General features: G+C 36.5%; 1 protein-coding gene across 26 annotated transcripts in view; it reads left to right on the forward strand.

The window, feature by feature from the left end:
• Positions 1 to 19,952, forward strand: part of PLAGL1 (PLAG1 like zinc finger 1) — a 61,836-nt gene that overhangs the window by 16,331 nt on the left and 25,553 nt on the right. For 16 of the 26 annotated variants that reach the window (XM_039869724.1, XM_039869725.1, XM_039869726.1 and 13 more), the window contains 2 exons: positions 4,972 to 5,013; positions 17,844 to 17,917. The gene's annotated coding sequence lies outside the window, so the exon portion shown is untranslated. Of the gene's footprint in view, positions 1 to 4,971; positions 5,014 to 17,217; positions 17,278 to 17,843; positions 17,918 to 18,594; positions 18,719 to 19,952 lie in introns of all 26 variants that reach the window. The other 10 variants (XM_039869727.1, XM_039869718.1, XM_039869710.1 and 7 more) reach the window with 3 other exon arrangements.

A 19,952-nucleotide genomic window follows, 5' to 3' on the forward strand; every position in this document is an offset into this window, starting at 1 on the left:
AGTGGATACATTATATATTCTTTCCCTGAGGCAATTTAATTTTTTAATAAAAGGTTTTTCTGGGCTTATGACCTTCAAAGTCTGTTAGTTTGGGAGCTGAGAAGAAATATAACCTGGCAAATCTGAAATGGCTGGAATCCCTTCTTCTTGAAAACTGATAGTTCTTTTTTGAGCTCATCTCTTTCTTGAATACCTTGCCAAATGCAGCCAGTAATAATCAATGTACACTTGAAATGATTTGTTTGCTTATTTCTTCTAGAGCTGCAAGTTCATTAGGCAGGTGATATGCCTCCCGAGACACCAGAAATAAATACTTTACTAAATATTTTGCCACTGTATAAAATACATGATTATCTTTCCAGCCCTTAAGATCAGTTTCCTTGCTGCTCCCTGACCAGTAAACCAAGGTCATATATTTTAGGTTTTTGCTTGAGAAGCATCCTACTTCTGGTACCAATTCTGTGTAGTCATTATGGGCAAAAGTTATGCTGTGCTAACAAGCCATCCCCAAACCTCAGTGGCTTCACTGAAGAACATTTCATTTTTTTGCTCACACTAAACATCTCTTGTGGATTTGTGGGAGACTGTGTTCCACACAGTCAGACCCAGGCCTATGGATGCACTACTGTCTTGTAGCTGTTTGGTTCTGAAACACTTGGCCTTCCTGATTACCCTAGTAGGGAAAGAAAATATTCAGTGGTCTTGGTCCAGTAGTTAACTGTTTATTAGCAGCCTACAACTAGTCACATGGCCCTGTCTAACTATAAGGGGGTGGAGAAGTTCAAACAGGAATATAAACAGAAGGATTTATACTGTATATCTAAATAGTTAAAAGTTATGCGTTAGGCTAATAAACTAACTTTAAAAATATACTCTGTCATTCCTTGACAAATTTATCCCATATGACCTGGAAAACCACATTCGAATGTGGAATTCTTGGGAGTCTTGAGAGTTCCACACCTCTAGCATATGGCAATGTAGGGTGAGCCGACCTGTCTTCTCTTCACGTTCCAGGCCCAGTTCTGCACCATCAAGGGCATACATTTGAGCTTTGTTCATATGTCTGCACACAACCACCCCTTGGCCTCCTCTTGGGCCTGGGGTTGCATGCACAGTGGCACAGTCTATCCTCAGAAATACAGGTCTTGGGAAAGAGGGTTGTGCAGTCCCTGGTAGCAGGCTTGAAGCCCTTTGGACAAGGAATTCCATGGTTCCAGGGACCAGGAGCATAGTGTAGGAGGGGAGTCTGGGCCTGGGTAGGTGTGTCCTCTTAGAACCTTGGACATCTTTTTCATTTTAGAGGAATGGGTTCACTGCGAACCCCTCTTGCCCAGGTTTAAAGGCATTACTGAGCAAGTGTAGTATCTGTGTGCCTACAAAATGAGAATAGGATATGAGCAAGCACACAGGTCTGTACCATTCCTCGTGCTTACTGATTTCGCTTCCTAGATAGAGCTAGGGAGAGAAAATATCCTGATTTTCAAATTTGAGTATAATGTGTTGACAATTATAATTTTTATTATAGAGTTCTATTATATATAAATCAGTTTTTTATGTGTTTGTTCACAGCAAATTTGCATCAACCCTAGTTTTCTTGACCTTATGGAGGTATTGGGACTTTGCGTCCCTTTGAATAATGAATGATAAAAAGTAATGAGATATTCCAAGGAGTAAGTCTGAGAGATTTAATGCAGGGAGGACGGCCTAAGGAAGAAAGGAGGTAGGGTGCTTGGAAGATGAAGTCCTTAGTCTCGCATCCTGGAAAGAATGCTTCGGGGCTGCCCTCCAGCTCTTGCTTATCTCCACAGGAAGGTATGTCTACTACCTCAACCTAGTAATCCCTCTTGAACTGCAGTATACTGGTTTATAAAATGAGGATAATAATCGCTCTGACGACCTTGATAAGGATCCTTTGATAGAGTGGTAGAGATAAGAGCCAGGAGAATGGGTTGGAAAATGAATAGAAGGTGAGGAAATGGAGATTATCTCATTTTTCAAATCTTTTTAGAAGTTAGTCTGAGAAAGTTAGTCTGGAAATATAGTGGGAGGAGCTGAAGGATGATGTGGGGTTCAGTGAAGGTTTTATTTATTAAAGGTTGGGAAATAGAGCATCATTGTATGTTGGGAAGAAGTATCTCTAGTAGAAAGGGAGAAGATGGTAATGTAGAGGAAACTTTGCTGAGCTGTGGTTGACTTTTGGTGCTAGGAAAGGAAGTAGGCTTAGCCTTGGGAAGATGAGATGCTCTATCCAATAGCTCTTTTTTTCTCTCAGTGAAGCATGAAGTGGGTTTATGTACAAATGTTGGGAGTGAGGAGGCCACTTGGAAGGTAGAGGAGAAAGTGGGAAGTAACAAGGTGGGGAGATGTTCTGGAGTTGTTAGGCTCTAGAACCAAATGAGTCTGACAGCGCGAAGTCACTCCCCTTGTCTGTGAGGCCCCATCTCTGAACTTTCCCTCTCAATTTCTACTGCAGTAGCCTTTCCATTCTATTGTTTCTGTGCATTTTTAATATCCCCTGAGACATTCTCCAGTCACACTGAGCTGTCTACCTGGACTGTCCAAGTTATCTCTATGGTACCCATTATTATTTGGTTCTCTGTTTACAAAGTTGAATAGGTTTTGAGTAGTCTACTCTGACTTTTCCCTCTAGTTGTTATTTTTGGTGTGAGATTTTGTAGAGAGTGAGATCTTTCAGAAATGACTGTATTATCATCATCTCTTTATAAGGTCGTTGCCATGGACTGAATGTTTATGTCCCCCCCCAAATTCATATGTTGAAATCCTAACCCCCTACATGATGATATTTGAAGTTGGGGCTTTGGTAGGTAATTAGATCATGAGGGTGGAGCCTTCACAAATGGGATTGGTGCCCTTTTGAGAAGAGGCCAGAGAGCTAGCTAACTCTCTTTCTGCCACATGAGGATACAACAAGAAGCTGGCAGTCTGCAGACCTTAAGAGAGTTCTCACCAGAACCTGACTTCCAGCCTCCAGAACTGTGAGAAATAAATGTTTATTATTATGTTATTATTTAAGCCATCCAGTCTACGGTACTTTTTTACCTGAACTGACTAAGACATGTGTGGTCAGTTTTTTAATATTCTAGAATTTGAAAACCCTTTAACGTAGGTTAATAAGCTGTATCATTTTCATGGCAGATAAATGAAATTTAAAGCAAAGTGCCTCAAATATACCCTAATACTGAGAGTCCTGCCTTCCCATGAAGTTCTCCCCATCTCAGGATCCAGGTTCCTGGGAGCCAGAAACTCTAGTGAAGTAGAGCTACCCTGCCATTGTGATTACTGTAATTGTGCTTAACAAAGGCATTTTTTTGATGTTTGTGCATGTCTTGTCTTTGCAAACCTAATCGTACAGATATCATCCCTATCTAAGAATTTAAAATTATAAGAAAAACAGTGAATATGAACATAGATGTTATAGCTATGGTAACATACAAACAAAACAAACAAAAATTTAGTCAGTTGGGAACTACTGAGAACCATAAGTGTTGTGCTTCCACCGTATGTGCCATGGTGACTGTTTAGCAGTAGAGTAAGAGGGACATTAGTGCTTAGGGGTGATCATTATTACTCACCACGTCTTACTTGGAAAATTTTGATTGTTTGTTACAGAAATCAATGGTGACACAAATGACTCGATTTTCTCATCATAGGTTTCTTTGAGGGACAGGATAGCCCAGATGCTAAGAACCTAGACCCGTGTGTCATGATCAGCCATTTTCTAGTTGTGCAACCTTAGGCAACTTACTAAACCTCGTGGTGCCTGAGTTTCTTCATGGGTCAAAAAGGAAGAATAATGGTGTGTACCTCATAGGGGCGTTATGAGGGTTAAATGAAATTTTATGTGTGTGTATATGTATTTACAAAAAAACCTACAGCTAACATCATATTTAATGGTGAGAAAGTACAAGCTTTTCCACTAAGATCAGAAACAAGGCAGGGATGTTTCTTCTCATCACTCCTTTTCAACATACTATAAGCCCTAGCTAATGCAATAAGACAAGAAAAGGGGAAAAAAGGACACAGATTGAGAAAGAAGACGTAAAACTATCTTTGTTCACAGATGACATGATCGTCTATTTAGAAAATCTTAAAGAACTGACAAAAACTCATGAAACTAATAGCAATTAAAGCAAGGTTGCAGGATACAAGATTAATATACAAAAGCCAGTTGCTCTTCTATGTAGGAGCAATGAACAAGTGGAATTTGAAATGAAAACATCTTCCCCTCAATTTGCTGTCAACCTAAAACTGCTCCTAAAAAATATATTTAAGATATGGAATATATTTAAGAAGTACTGTGAGTTCAGACAGTACTTTCAGCTTACTTTTCACTTTTTGATTTTTGAAGTAAGTATGTTATGTTAATAATTCTTTGGAGAAAAAAACTCCAGAGAATTCGTTCCTTAAACTAAAATTTATTCTATAATGAAGGAAAATAGAATTCTTTATTCACGATTTGACATATAATTAGGTAGTTATCTCTTATGGACAATGAGTAAAATAGTTATTGTTCACAAATGGATGTTACTATTTTAGTGTTAAAAATAGATGCACAAAGGGACAGATGAGGTTTGAGGGGAAAGAGATGGGTTCACTTATAAAAGGGCAGCAGGAGGGATCTTTGTGGTGATGGAACTGTTTAATATCTTGACTGTGGTGGTACATGTGTCAGCCTACAGGTTATTCAATACTGTGGAACTAAACACACAAGTATAATGAGACCTGGGAAAGCTCAAAAGACCAGCGGATTGTATTAATCTAAATATCCTGATTGTATTTGTTTCGTGAACTGTTACCATTGGAGGAAACTGAACAAAAGGTGCTCAAGATGTCTCTTAAAACCTCATTTGAATCTGCAATTATCTTAATGAAATTCACTTTTAAAATGCATATGAAACTATTATATAAAACTAATAAATAACTTTAATTTTTAATTTATTTTGTTTTTAGGTTGTTCCTGCCTGATTGATAACAGAGTCCTCATTGGCTTTTGTAAGTTGAAATTTTAATTTTTTTATCTTCCACCCCAACATTTTGTATTTTCTAATTATATGGGAGTACTTTTCTAGAGAACCTGGAACAAAAATTGGAGCAAAACTTTTTATTATTTGGTTCTTATAATATGTTAAGGTCTGTTTTAGTTTTTCTGATACTATTAGGTGACAGTTATTTTGAGGAGCTTTGAATTGCACATCTTCGGTTGGGGCCATCTGTTTCTTTGGAGTGACTTCCTATTAGGGCTGTGATTAATGAGAGCAAAGTGCTGTCTGTGGAGCTGATGTTGTATATATGTCCATTCTGTTGGACATCAGAGTTCTTCACTCAGACATCTTTGTGACAGATGGTAAGAGGGATACAACACTCTGGGAGAAAGCCACTAGTGTGAATGGTTTGACTAGTGAGGTGAAACAAATATTGTTTCATTCACCTGCGAAAATCTGGCAATTAGATGAAATGAGGAGAGGATTCCTGATTGGGAGAAGTTTTATTCCCATGTTATCGTTTAGAGTAGCTAAATTTCTGTTCCGTAACTTTTCTTTATAGTATATTGAAAAAAACAAATTTAGAACTTCTGTTTTAGTAATAGGTAGTTTTTGTTTTCCTTTTTAATTCAGTGATATCCAAACATTTGAAATAGGGAGAATTGAACAATCATTTTTAACCTAAGAAAATGAATTAGTCCCTGTATCACTGAAAACATTTACAGTATTAAGTGGGTTTTACTTGGCTATTTCTTAAAATAGAGACTGTATTGCCAGTATGTAAAAATAAAGTTATGAACCATAATGTGCAGCCAATAGTGTTGATTTATATATGCCATTATTTTGATGGAGAAGAATTGAAATATGCTACACTAATTTTAAAGACCTCTGTGAGAATTATTGTCTGAAGATGGATTTGTTTTTCATTATGTTACTAATGGAGAATAATATTGTTAAAAGTAGCAGTGATTTGCATTTTCTGACAGTATATAAATCATTATCTTAAATCTTCTAGCAGGTTTTGTTCACCTATTTTGAGACCATTAGAAGACACACACCTCTAATACAGTCTTCCCCCAAATCTTGGTATACTCATTCCTCTTGATGGTAACTGATGTTATATGAGAAGAGGGCTTATGTTCATATAAATTTGGGGAAAAACTTAGTTAAAATTAAATTAGACTTACTTCCAACAATGTTTATCTATGAGAACCTATGGTCGGTGGTGTTTCTCAAACATATTTTACAGTGTAACTTCTGTGTCATCAAATAGACTATAGGACCAGTGCCCCGTGGAACATTTTTTGGGGGAAGTGTTGCTTTAAAATTTAGGAAATTAATTTAAATGACGAGATCTGTTGTGCATTTTTCACAGCGATTGCAAAAGAAAATAAAGACATTTGAGCTAAATAGAAGTGCAGTGTAAAAGGACTGTTGAATTAGCTTAAAACAGTTGACATAGAATTAAGCATAAATAATATAAATATAGTTATAAACCAGTTTAAAACCATAAGTTTTAAAAATCTTGAAAATAAAAATGAGGGATGTATTCTTTTTTCTTGTTATGTAATTCCCATGTCATTCTTCTTCATTCCTTGAAGATTTAGCTCCTGGCTCACTGTCCTTCTCTCCAAGGTTAATGTGTCCTACTTCTTGGTGATTTTAAGGTCACATAAGGATCCTTCCGATGCCCTGGCTTCTCACTTCCTTAACTTTCTCCCCTCCAGTAATCTCATCCCATAAACTGCTTCATCCCTGCTCCTTCATGGTCATACTGTGAACCTAGTTATTAGCAGTAACTTTCCCTCCGTGGCCTTGATTTCAAGCATCATATTCTCTATCAGCCCCCCACTCCAGTACATTTTCAGCTCCACCTAGACATACCACTTTTCTCCTGTACCACACTTCCCTCATCCTTCACATAAATAGTCTACCCCATCATAACATCACCCCTACACTCACTTCTCTTACCCTTCTTGCTTTATTTTGCTTAGCTGTCTAAATCCCAAAGCCTTGGTCTGCCTGTCCCATGCCTGTACATAGCCAGAGAAAAATACCCAGCCATGCTCACTGGTCTTACTTGAATGATTTTATTGCTAACCTCAGTGAATCTCCAGTGTTTTATGGCAATTTGGACAATTAATTCCCAGAAATACATTTAAAACCTATTTCTCTATTAACTTCTAGTTGTTCTTCTGTTCTCCCTTTCAACTGATGACATTGTTTCCTTTTTTACTGATAAAATAGAAATACCCAAAAGAGGACTTCCATAAGCTCTCATCACTACATCTACCCAGCCTTCTGCACTTGTACCCTACCTTCTACCATCTCTCTTTCTCCTGGGATGAACTGTCCAAAGCTCACCCTTGTACTTATGTTCTTGGATACCATCCCTTCTCACCTGCCCGTGGATATTTCTATAGCAGCTATCCTTTCTCTCCCTTGCATTATGAATTTTCTCTCCTCTTTTACTTAAAAAAAAAAAAAAATTGACTCCCATCTCCTCTCATTACCACTCATTTCATTTGCCTGTTTCCTTTTACACGTTTTCTCAGTCTTTACCTTGTTTTTCTCCATTTCAGGCTTTGGTTCTCACCATTCCACCCAAACTGCCTTGAATGTCACTGATGACTCCACATTGCAAAGCCAACCATTCGTTCTCAGTCCTCATCTTACTTGATCTAATTATCAGTAGCATTGATCTGTCAGTGAATACATATAGCATTGTTACCAGAAAATAATAAGATCTTAAGGAAGCAGAATATGTTTTCAATACTTAGGTGTAAGAAAAATCTAGTCTGGAGCTCAAGCTTAGCTGAATTTTGTCTGTTATGGGCTTTCATGGGTAACTCAGGAAGTTTGAATGCTTCACTTGAGAACTAATTAGATTACATATGATTAAAAAGCAACTGAATTCTCAATCACCTATATATTTCTAAGTTCTTTGGTAAAAAAAATGAATAGATCTTTATACTTTTAGTATATGGTTTCTAATACCATTTTGTTATCAAGGATTTGGGGTGTTTTATCAGAATTTAGTTCCAGAAGCTCTCTCTTTAAGAGCTATAAATTAGGAAGCAGATAGCATGGTCGAGAGCACAAGTTTTAGGACCAAGAGCAACCTGGCTTGAATTCTGGCTGTGATGCCAGTAAGTACATGACTATGAGCAAGTTAATGAACCCTTCTTATCCACAGTTTGTCATTTATAGACGTGAAATAATAGTAGCTGTGACGTTTATGAGGATTAATTGAGGTGATAGACCTGGCCATTAGCAACATTCAGTAACTATTAATCTTTTAACTAATTGTATCTTGTTCAGTATTATAAGCTTGAGATACTAGTAGTAAATAATTTTACAATTTTTATTATAGATATTATCATATATATAGTAAATTTCTAAAAATTATATATTTTAATGGAAGAGAGAATGACTAGGATACATGAGCTGCTCTATAATGTGACCCAACAAATCACTTTTTGCATTTTTTGAGCTTTTAGGTAATCTCTACATCTTAGTGAAGTGGACAAAATGAAATGAGATAATGTAGCTTTTTTAGTACTTGTAAATATAAAGCACTAATGCAAAGTTAGGAAGTGGAACTTCATACTGAGGGGAATTTCACCATGACTTCCAGCCATGATGTAGTAACAGGAACTGGACTTATTCTCCTACCTTGAACAGCGCCCCCTCCCGCAAACAAACAAACAAACAAACAAACAAACCCTCCATAAAATATATGAAACAAGGGTTTTCAGTCATCAGACTACAAGCAGCCTAAGAAGTGAACCTTGAGAAAAGGGAAGCAAATGATGTGCCCAAGGCCACAGTGTAAGAAGGGGAATCAGACACAGCTCGCTGGTCACCCTGGAGTGAGGTGGTAGAGTTGGGAATTCAGGGAGGCTGAGGCAGCTAAAATTTCTAAGAGTACCAGAGAAGAGAGAGTTGCACATAAAGAACACTGGATAGCCTCAGAGGGTTCCACTAGTGTCTTCAGCTGAATGCTGAACTACCCCACGCTGGGAAAAAAAACCGCTGGGAAGGAAAAGGTAACTCCCATGGGGCTGGGAAGTATGGGTCCCCCACCTTTCAAAGTAGAAAAACCCGGTAATACAAGTGGCATTAAGTGGAGTACTCAAAAGGGTGTTGCCTTAGTTGTGAGGCAGAATTAGTCCTAGGCTAAAGGTTGCCCCGATCCTTTCAAAAGAATCTTAAAAGTAAGCCATTAGAGATCATGAAACTTTTTTTTGAAAGGCCAAAGGGAAACTTTTGTAGGCTTTGCAGGCCATATGATCTCTGTTTCAGCTACGACGCTCTGCCATTGTAATGTTCCAACAGCCATAGATAATATGTAAATTAATGTGATGGCTGTATTCCAATAAAACTTTATTTACAGAAATAGGCTGTGGGCTAGATTTGACCTGTGGGCAATAGTTTGCAGATTCCTGGTTAAATGAATCAAATTATTTCTAGTAGCTTAACTCCATTCCAGAACAAAGCTCAAGAATATTTAAAGAAATACAAAATTTCCAGCACCTAACAAGGTAAAGTGTACAGTGCCTTAGTGTTCAATCAAAATTTACCAGATATACAAAGAAACAGTAAAATGCAATACTGAAGAGGAAAAAATCAATAGAAATAGACTCAGAAATGATATAAATTTAATAAACAAAGACATTAATAAACAGATTTAATGCAGATTTTATTTAAATAATAAGAAATTAATAAACATTTACTAAACAAAGATATTGAAACAATTATTATAACTATTCCATAATGTTCAAGATAGTAAAGGAGAGCATGAAGTTAGTTTGAGAGACACGAAAGCTATAAAAAGATCCAAATGGTTTTCTACAAACAACATAGACATCTGAGATAGGATTAACAGTAGTCTATAGACGTTGCAGGAAGAAAGATTTCATGAACTTGAAGACACAGCAATATAAATTATACAAAATAAAACACACACACAAAACTGGATAAACAAAATAGCCTATCAGTGAGCTGTAGGATAACTTCTATCAGCCAAATATGTGTATAATTGGAGTCTTCAAAGGACTAAAAGAACAGAAAAACATTTAAAGAAATGATTTCTGAAAGTTTGCTAAATTCGATGACCCCAATAAGTCCACATATCTCAGAAGCTCAATAAATATCAAGTACAAAAAGAATGAAGACAATTACACTAAGGCACACCATAATCAAATAGTTTAAAACCAACAATAGAAAGATTTTAAAGCAGAGAACAAAGACACTATAAATTTTGAGGAACAAAGAATGACATCAGACTTTTCATCAAAAGCAATGCAAGCTTTAAGACAGTGGAGCAACATCTTTAAAGTAATAAAAGAAAAAAAATGGTCAGCCTAGTATCTGTAGATAATAAAATATATATTTCACAAAAAGATAGTAAAATAAAGACTTTTTCAAACATACCAAAACAGAAAGACTATATCAGTATTAGACTCACACTACAGAAAATGTTAAATGAAGCCTTTAGGAAGAAGGAAAATAATACCAGATGGAAATAAAGAGCACCAGAAACAGTAGCCACCTAGGTAAGTGTACATGATTTTTTCAATTTAAATTTTTTAAAAAATATATTGTTTAAACAAAAATAGTAACAATGGAGTTAGGGTTTATAATGTGAAATGTATGACAATAATTGTATCAAAGTCGGGAGGGGAAAAATTAAAATATAAAATCATAAAAATTTTATACTGTATGTTAAGAGGTATAATATCCCTTGAAGGTACATTATAATAAAGGATATAATTATAAACACTAAATCAACATCAAAACAAATACTTATAAGCCAAAAGAGATAAAATTAAATTGGGAAAAAATCAGTCCAAAAGAAGCCAAGAAGGAAAAAAAAGGAAAAGGGGAACAGAGAACAGATGGGACAAATACAAAACAAATAGCAAGATGCTACATTTCAGCTTAACCATATCAATAATCACATTAATTATAAATGGTCTAAATACTCTAGTTAAAAGACAAAGACTGTCCGAGTAGTTTTTTTCTTAAAAAAACAACTATATGCTGCCTGCAAAAATAAATGCACTTCACATTTCACACACATAAAGACACAAATAGTAGATTAGAAGCTAAAGGATGGCAAACAATATATATTTAAGCACTAATTTGGAAAAAAGCCTGGAGTGGCTATATTAATATTAGACAAAGTAGAAAGAAATTAGAGCAAAGAATATTGTCAGGAATAAAGATTCTATTATAATGATAAAGTGGTACATTCATCAAGAGGACAGAATCTTAAATGTTCATGCATCTAATAATAGAGATTCAGTATACACAAGGAGAAATAGATAAATTTACTAATATAAAAAATAAAGGGAGATTCATTTCCCAAATTTGCAAATCAAAAGCATTGAAGGAGAACTAAATCACTGAATGACATTCAGAATCCAGATAAAAATCTCATCAAGCTCAGACAATCAATGTTCTAGAGGTGCTTCCTGTACTTGGTTAAGGTTGGATAAATGTCACCTCTCCAAAGCCTTTTCTGGCTCTCTCAGACTTAGGGCTTCTGTCTGTTTTCCCACATTGTACTGTATCCTCTGTATGACACCATCTATTGATAGGGTGTTATGAACAGTGAGACAAGAAGTAAATAAGATTTGCCATTTACCACTGGCAGCCTTTTCTTGTGCTAAAAATTAATCCATTTTCTCCTAGTCAGTAGGGTGAGGGTCAAATGAAGTAAGATACATAGTAGTAGATTCTTTGAAACTTTAAAGTACTAGCCATATATAACAAATATTCCTAGTATGTATTTTTCTCTTCATGTGGCAGCGGTCTGTAGATTTCTGCCTAGCACCAATACATTTCTACTTAAAATAGTTAAATGTCAGGAAGCAAACCTGATTGTACAGAAAAGCCACATTGCTGCTTTAGAGGAACCAGGACTTTTCCTCAGTTAGCTGTTTAAAAGACAATTCAGTTAGTGTTTCTATTTTGTGTAGTAGCTTCTCTTTTATGACAGTTTGACCTTGGTTTATTAGTGGACCCTGTAAAATCTTAGACTTGAGTGCAGAATTTTTAGTGCTAGAGAGAAGCATGTAATTTAGAGGCTGAAAATTAAATTTTATGTCTTTATTGAAAAGCACTTTACTCATTTTAACAAATTGACGTTGGTTTGATTTTCAACATCGATGATAATAGCTACCATTATTGAGCATTTATTATATGCTGACACTCCTCCAGGTGCTTTATGCAGGTTATCTAATTTGATCCTTCATAAACCTTATGAGAAAAGGTATTATTGCTATTTTACAGACAAGGAAACTGAAGTTCTGAAAATATTGTTAATTGTTTAATTCACAAAACTACTGAAAGGTGACACTAAATTTTAAATATTGATCTGTCTGATACCAGAGTCTCTACACTATCTCCTTGGATGATTGCTACAATGCACAGGATTTAGAAACAGATTATGATTACTTATTTAAAATAGCTATAATGAGAGAACTTCAGTGAATAATTATATGCATAAATGGTAGCTAGGTACAATGGAAACAGCTTAAGATTTAGAAACAGCTTAAGATTTAAAATCGTGACTGCTATTTATTAGTTCTGTGACTATGGCAAATCAATTTATTACCTCTCAAGCCTACTTTTTTTATTCAAAAATAGAAGTTAATTAAACCACCTATATCAGCTGGTAGTGGTGAAGATCAAATGAATGTTTCTAAGTTCTTTATGAATGCTTTTGAAAGGTATAAAAATGAATCGATGAGTGTATTTTGTCATTTGTCATAGCCTTTCTTTAAGTAGTAAATTTTCTGAGTGCTTGTAAAAAATGATTTCTAGAAAATTAGTGAGTTTCTAGAGCAGCTCTCTTGGATTACAGAGTGACCTATTACATAAGATGTTTCTACCCATAAGACCAGCTTTCTTTGATGAGATACATCGTTTTTGAGGAGTGGTTATTTCACAATATGTTGTAAAGGAATTCTTAATATTACTGTCCTCATTTTGGAAGAGTGGGTAGCCAGTGCCAGAGTCAGCTTTAAGGTTCCTACTATACTGTCCTATTGTGCCTACTAAGGCGACATTTTCTGTGCAGTTGAGCGTTCTGTGTTTTCTAAACTCATTTCTGTCCCAACTTGAGAGTAAGTGGAAGTTTTCTCCTTGAGGGCTGTTCAGCACCCTCTAAAAAATGGTGTCTGTGGCAGCCAGATGGTGACTGGGTCCCCCAGGTCGGTCCTGAAGCTCAAAGAATGGGCACACGGGGAGGTTGTGGTCTGCGTCAAGGAACGAGTTCTCCATACCTTTCATTCCAATATTGTTTATTTTCTTTTTGGTTTAGGAATTTCGAGACTTAACCCATCTATGCCCATGTTTACTCAGGATTAGTGACAGACATGGAGCACAATGAAATGAACACATTTTCTTACAGGTTTTCATGAAGGTTGTGTCAATGAAGCATTTCAGAATTCAGTGGAGACCTCAGAAACCTTTTAATTATCTATGTTCAGTGTATGTAACCAATCAGGATCATCCATTTTCTTTCCAATAGTCCCTCCTCACTTCTCACCCCCGCAAACACACACACAGCTCATTCACACAGACTGTCATTTAGGAGCTTGGATTACCAGTTTGGGTGACTACCTAGCTCAAATCAAAAAGCTAACTGTTCTGTCTCTGTTCAAGGTTTCATTTTAAAAACAGAATTTACGCAAACTGACTCTTTATTTAGGCCTAGCAGCCTTCGCTAGAGATCAGCCCCGAGGGGAGCCCTAGGCATCACAGGTATAAATTCATCAGACCTCGCAGTTTCCTGGGCGTGAGCCAGTAAGGGCTACACCTATAGCCACACTCCTCTCATCAGCAGAACTAAGATTGAGAATGAAGCGTCCCCGTATTTTGGGTACGGTGACACGGAAGAAATTGCAGATTAAGTGGGACCATCTCTTGTGGGACTGCAGGATGGAAAAAGAAAGGGAGAGTAAGCAGGCGAGGTTTATTTATGGAATGTCAGGGGGCCGTTGAGGCTCAGCAGGCCCGAGGAGAGAAGGACTTCCCTCAGTGCTTGTTTTCTCTCTCTGACCTTGGATGAACTAGCGCGCAGTATATTATGCCGGGCGATTGTGCTGGTTTGTCATGGTTTGCATTCTGGACTGTCACTGGAATGTAGGAAACGGATGAATTTGAATTGAACCATGAGGTGGTCTCTGGGCCCTCTCCTTGTCTCAAGGAAACCTGTCGCTGTTTGTCTGGGCCTGGCCTAATGAAAGCAATGGAGGGAAAGAGAGGTGGGCCTTTGATCTCTTTGTTGCAGCTGCTCCCTGGGAACTCGCTGAAATCAATGCCCTGTTTTCCTGAAGGAATGAATGGCTCTGCCTAACTAGCTTTGTGAAGCCGTGGGGGAATTCACTGCCTCTGTTTATTGACAGCTGAAAAGGAGCACATGGGGTGGAATGGACCTTCTTGTGAAAACCAGGCACAAGGAAAATTAGACCTCAATTTAACACAGAGGAATTTGGAAATTCACCCCAAAGGAGATGGTGGTTTCTCATGCTTACATTAGAATTACTCAAGTTTGGAGCTAGTGTGTAATGAACAATGGAGGTTCTGTCACAACTGTGTTATAAGTAGGAATATGGTATGCATAATAAATGATGTTAAGTAGAAGTTGATTCAACACCCTCCTTCTTTTTTTAAACACAGAAGTAGCGAAAGACAAATATTAACCATGATATAATCAGGCGATTCTTTTATTTTTGCCTTAAGAAAAAAGTGATATTTAAAACAGCATTATTAATATAATAATACTGTCTCTAGAGTATGTCTTTCATTCACTTATATTTCAAAACATCTTTGAACTTTGTATCTAAGTTTCACAAGCGCTAGCGATTCATTCGTTCTGGGTTGTGTGTGTTGTGTGGGATTATTACGAAAATACATTTATTTTTAAAAACTTAAATTCTTGGAGTATTTTAATTGAAAGTCTGTATCAAACATAAATGAAACTGGCTAATAGGCCAATATAGCACTTGCAGTTAGAACAGTTCATAAATCTTAAAATTATTGCCTTTCTTTTGAGAATAGAGTAAGAGAAATGTCTTGAGTTTATCACAAGGAAACATCACCATACCTTCTTCTGTACCTCTCCTCACTTGCTCAGTTTCCAGGGAAGAATCTGTGGCTGTTTCTTTGGCCTTCAGCCCTTTGCGCACACCTCTCCCATTGCCCTGCAGATCTTTATTCAGGTATATTCTTTTAGCTGGAAGTAAAGCAGCTGTGTCCTATCCATTTTTATACCTCCAAGTCTAGCAAAGCTCTTGGCTCGGTGATTGCGTGCTGAATGAACCGGGATTGATAGCTCCCCGTACATTACTTTGAATGTAGTCACTTATCCAGATTTCAACTGCAAGTACTACATTTTAGGAAAACCTGATTGATCTATTGTTACCTGATTGGTGCCATAGCTTTAAAAAAGTTTTTCTTCATGGAGAATTATTAAACAGTTTTTTGACTTGGTAATAAGTTTGCCAGGCAGTCTATCAGCCTCTGAACAAGAGGCATAAAAAGGGCATGACATTGTCTTTTTCAAAGCCAAGGTCTCTTCTCTGATATTCCTAAAAATAAATCTCAACACAGTGTTTAGATATTTTCAGTAAGAAGGTAAAATAGCTTTAATTTAGAGTTTTGTAGACTTTCAATTAACTAGATTTAGTGATTGGGATGGATAAAGCTTCTATTTTACATGATTTAATTCTATGTTATAATGTTAAATAATGCAAAAGAAAACACCATTTGACAATTTCTTGAACCAGATTTACCACCACTATATATTATGAAATTCTCATCAAAGGAAGCAAACAAATACTGTCACGTTTCAGTAAAAAGTATGAGATATTTTCATTCTAAATGATCATCTACTATGATTTCATAGGACCCCTGGACAAGCTCAATTTCTGAGCTAGTCTCAAGTTAAAATCTATTTATTTTTAAGCCGCAGCTTTAAGTGGGAAAAATTTGTCAACATTCATTGGGAAAATAACATCTTAAAATTACAAGAGAAAATTTTAGAAAATGGCAGGGCTCGGGGGACAACAGTAAGTAAGCACACAAGTACAAGAACTTGATAATATTTTACTCTCCACATTATTTTTGTTTTATTTTTACCACCAAGATTATTTTTAAAGAAATCTATTTGGTTCCTGTTTTGATTAAAAATAGGGATGAAGTTTAAAATACAGGTTTACAAATTTGTGAGTTGTAGTAGAAATACTGTAGAAGAATGGACATTTGCGTGGCTCATATAAATGTAGTAGATTCAGCAGGTTGCGATTCTGCTGAGATTTTAGATTTCTTACGAAACAGGAAAATCACCATGGCCTTGATCATTGATAAACTCTCGCCCCCATAAGTATTAACTTGTAGATAAGAAAGCAGTAAGCATAGCACTTAGTTTTTACAACTTGGCTGTTCAGTCCTCCCAGTTTCTGGAAGTAATTTCGTGTGACATCATACCAAAGTAGGGAGGGGTGGAGGGTGGAAGGAAAAGTAAGAAATCAAACCGCATTTTTCCATTTGATGTTTCAGCTTTTAGAGGTGAGGCATATCTTTGTCTGCATTGATAGAAAGAACTACATACAGGCCAAGGAAGTGACTGCAGTTAAAAATTGTGTTCTTGCTATGTTTATAGAATCAGATAACTTCAACTACATGGTCTTCCATCAAAGAGACTTTTTCTTGGGACTGAAAAGACTTCTGTAGTATACAAGAAGAATAAGTAATTTAAGAGTCAAGCCCTCAAAATGGGTTTGGGGATCAACGTATATTAGGTCTCTGTATTTGTGCACACATTTATTTCCATAAACATATTCTAGTAGAAAGACACCAGGTACTTCCCATCCATCCAGACTGACCAAATAAAGCAGCCCCAGCAAAGGCTTTTCTAGCCATTGGAAGGGAGACATCCTCTTTACTGATTAGATCAAATTGCAAGAAAGACTATTCTGAAATATAAAATCATTGAAAATTACCTTTATTGGCTGTGCTTACTTTTCATAAGTTTTGCTCTCTGGCTTCTCCTTTTAGTAGTAACCTTGTCTTTGAGGAAAAAAATGGAATAAAGCAAAGGCCTGTTTTGCTTTTTGGATTTTTTGTTGTTGTTTGTTTCTGGTTTTTTGTTTTGTTTTGTTGTTTTTTTCGTTTTTTGTTTTTTGTTTTCGCTTTTTAGTGGCCTTCCCTGACTCTTTAGAACTCCCCTCATTCCCACTTCCCCCTCAGCCCTGCTCAGGTACTTGTTTCCTTTATCTGAAGAATCAGCTTCTTAATTGACACTATTTAAGAAGGTCTATCATCTGATTTCTGCCTGAGGCTCTGAGGTATTTTTACTTGACTTGAGGTCTCTGGAAAATAATTGCAAATATATGAGTGCTCCTTGCTTACCAGGTGGGGTGTTAAGCACTTTACTCAGATTAACTCATTGAATCCTCAAAAAGTTCTTGTAGGTACAATTATTATCTCCTTTTTACAGGCGGGGAAGCTGAGACAGAGCGTAAACGAATTGCATGAGGTTTCTAAGTGGCTCTAGGTGGCATCTGGATTTGAATCTAGGCATTCTGGCCCCATAGTGCCTGCTCTTAACCACATCGCTGTATTCTCTCTCAAAAACTAAAAGTTCTTTAAGAACTTAAAGGTGTGCCTCTGGAATGTTGGAATATGCCACTATGGCATGTTGATGGAGAGAAATTTTTGATCCTGGCATTCCTGAACTCATGTTCTGTATGTGGTCTTTCTCAGTGCCTTTCTTTGTTTTTTTTTTTTTTTTTTTTAACCTTTTGATTTTTTTTTCCCTTCTAGGATTGCTCTCACGTCTGATGTGGCCTCTGTTTCATGTCACATCTAAAACTCCTCTGTACCTCAAACTTAGAAAGGTAAGTATGTCTCTGCTGGGCCGTCTGACTTCTGCCAGTCTGCTCGCCCGTGGTCAGTGGTGAGTCTGTGTTCTTGTTCTCTGCCCTGGAGTGCACACCAAAGCCTGCTGCCTCTTCCCAGTAGAGTGGGTGACATTCCAAAAAACACTTGCTCTCAGAGAATTTGCATTTGAGGAACTTCAGGCCATGAGGGAAAAATAGGGTTGAGAGATATAAAAGCCTGTTTTTCACTCTTTAGAAAAATCAAGAGAACATGCTAAGAACTGTCATTGATATTTTTTCACATTCATTTAGAAATAAGGAGTTTTGTACAATTGATTTATATTTATCACGACTTGCTTATTAGAAACTCTGTCATCTCCCTTACATTTCAAAAAGATATTTTAAAATTGTTTTCTCTTAAATGCAAACAAATATATACCAGGAAAAAATTGAGGGTGTTATCCTCCATTTAGAATCACACTTAGTATGTTGCATATATTATAATTCTAAGTCTCTAAATCATGTTCCTAAAACCATAATATGAAGTGATTCTCAGTTTGCATATGTTCTGTCCAAATTTCCTAAAATTGTGAAATAAGCGTTATGAAATAAGTGCCCCTAAATCCAGTGTTTATTTGAGGGAACTCATAGTTGGTGGGATCCACATATTTATCAGAAATTTTTATCTCTTATAGTTCTCTACCATATATCTGGAGATTATCATTTGTTTCAAATGCCGATTTCAAGAGTAATTTTGGCCTTACATTTCATCTTCAGCATTTTGGTGGTTTTCCCCTATAACACGCATTGGTTCTCTGTGTAAGCGCATTGCCTTCTTCACCCTGAAGCACCCTTCCCTCCCCCGTTTTGCAGCTTTAGTGCTAACAGTGTTGCCTAACCATAACTCTTGGCCTCTCTCCACGCATTTTTAAAAAAAAAGTCCTTGACCGTAATATGCCATAATTTTTTTTTTATTTCAGTGTTTTTTGGAAGTTTTCTTATACTTCATGTTATGCTTGAATTTCTTTCTTTCTTTTTTTTTTCCCCCTAAACCGCTCACTAGATAAACCACTTCCAAATTTATTTTGCTCTTGGGGCTGACTTGTAGCAAAGCTATGCACAGCTGCCCCAGGTGGAAAGCCAAAGTGAAGAGAATATTAGATGTGTGTGTTCAAATCCCTGTTCTCCAAATGATTCCAATTGAAACTAGTCCACTTTCCCACTAACATATTCAAAAGGAAAATTCTAGCAAAATCCCCAAATGCCAGAATCACTTCTATATATCATTTGGATAACTTTATGGTACTGTTAAGACCAGTTCATGCCAGGCCCATTTGTCATTGTTTTCTCTAGTTAAGCTTAGTATTGCCATTAAAAGTACAGTCTAATAATATTACACTGCTTAATGACTTAGAAATCTTTCACATATATGAGATAAAACCTTGAAGCAGGCAGGAAATAATTAGAAATGTCTTTTACAAATACAGATTAGGAAATGAAATTGTATTATGATGATCCAAATTAAAGAAAGATTTTTGAAGTGAATCAGTAATTTATACTTGTCCTGTTACATTTTATTCTGAACAGGTTATTGATGTTTTCTAATAGCAAACTTACCCAGTGTGTAAAATCATTCTTGATACTTATTAACAGGCTGCATCTGCTGTGTCCATATATTTTAGACTCTGTACCAGTCATCATGCCTGTATACATATGTAATATATAATCTTTTAACAGCTCTGCAAGGTAGAGAGATGTTACCATAAAGAGAAGTTACAGAACTTCACTAAGGTTGCATACCAGGCAAGCAGCAGAGCCAGTATTCAAACCCAGAACCATATGACTCCAAAGCCAGTGTTCTTTGCACTATACCAACCCCATCTTTCTTAGATTGTACAGACATACCTTATTTTATTGCACTTGGCTTTATTGTGCTTCACAGATGTTACATTTTTTGCAAATTGAAGGCAAGGCCCTCCATCAGCAAAAGGATTACAACTCACTTTGTTGCGATACTTGCTTTATTGCAGTGTCTGGAACTGGACCTGCAGTA

The sequence above is a fragment of the Pteropus medius genome, unplaced genomic scaffold, assembly GCF_902729225.1.
Source record: "Pteropus medius unplaced genomic scaffold, Ma_sr-lr_union100, whole genome shotgun sequence".
Taxonomy (NCBI): Eukaryota; Metazoa; Chordata; class Mammalia; order Chiroptera; family Pteropodidae; genus Pteropus; species Pteropus medius.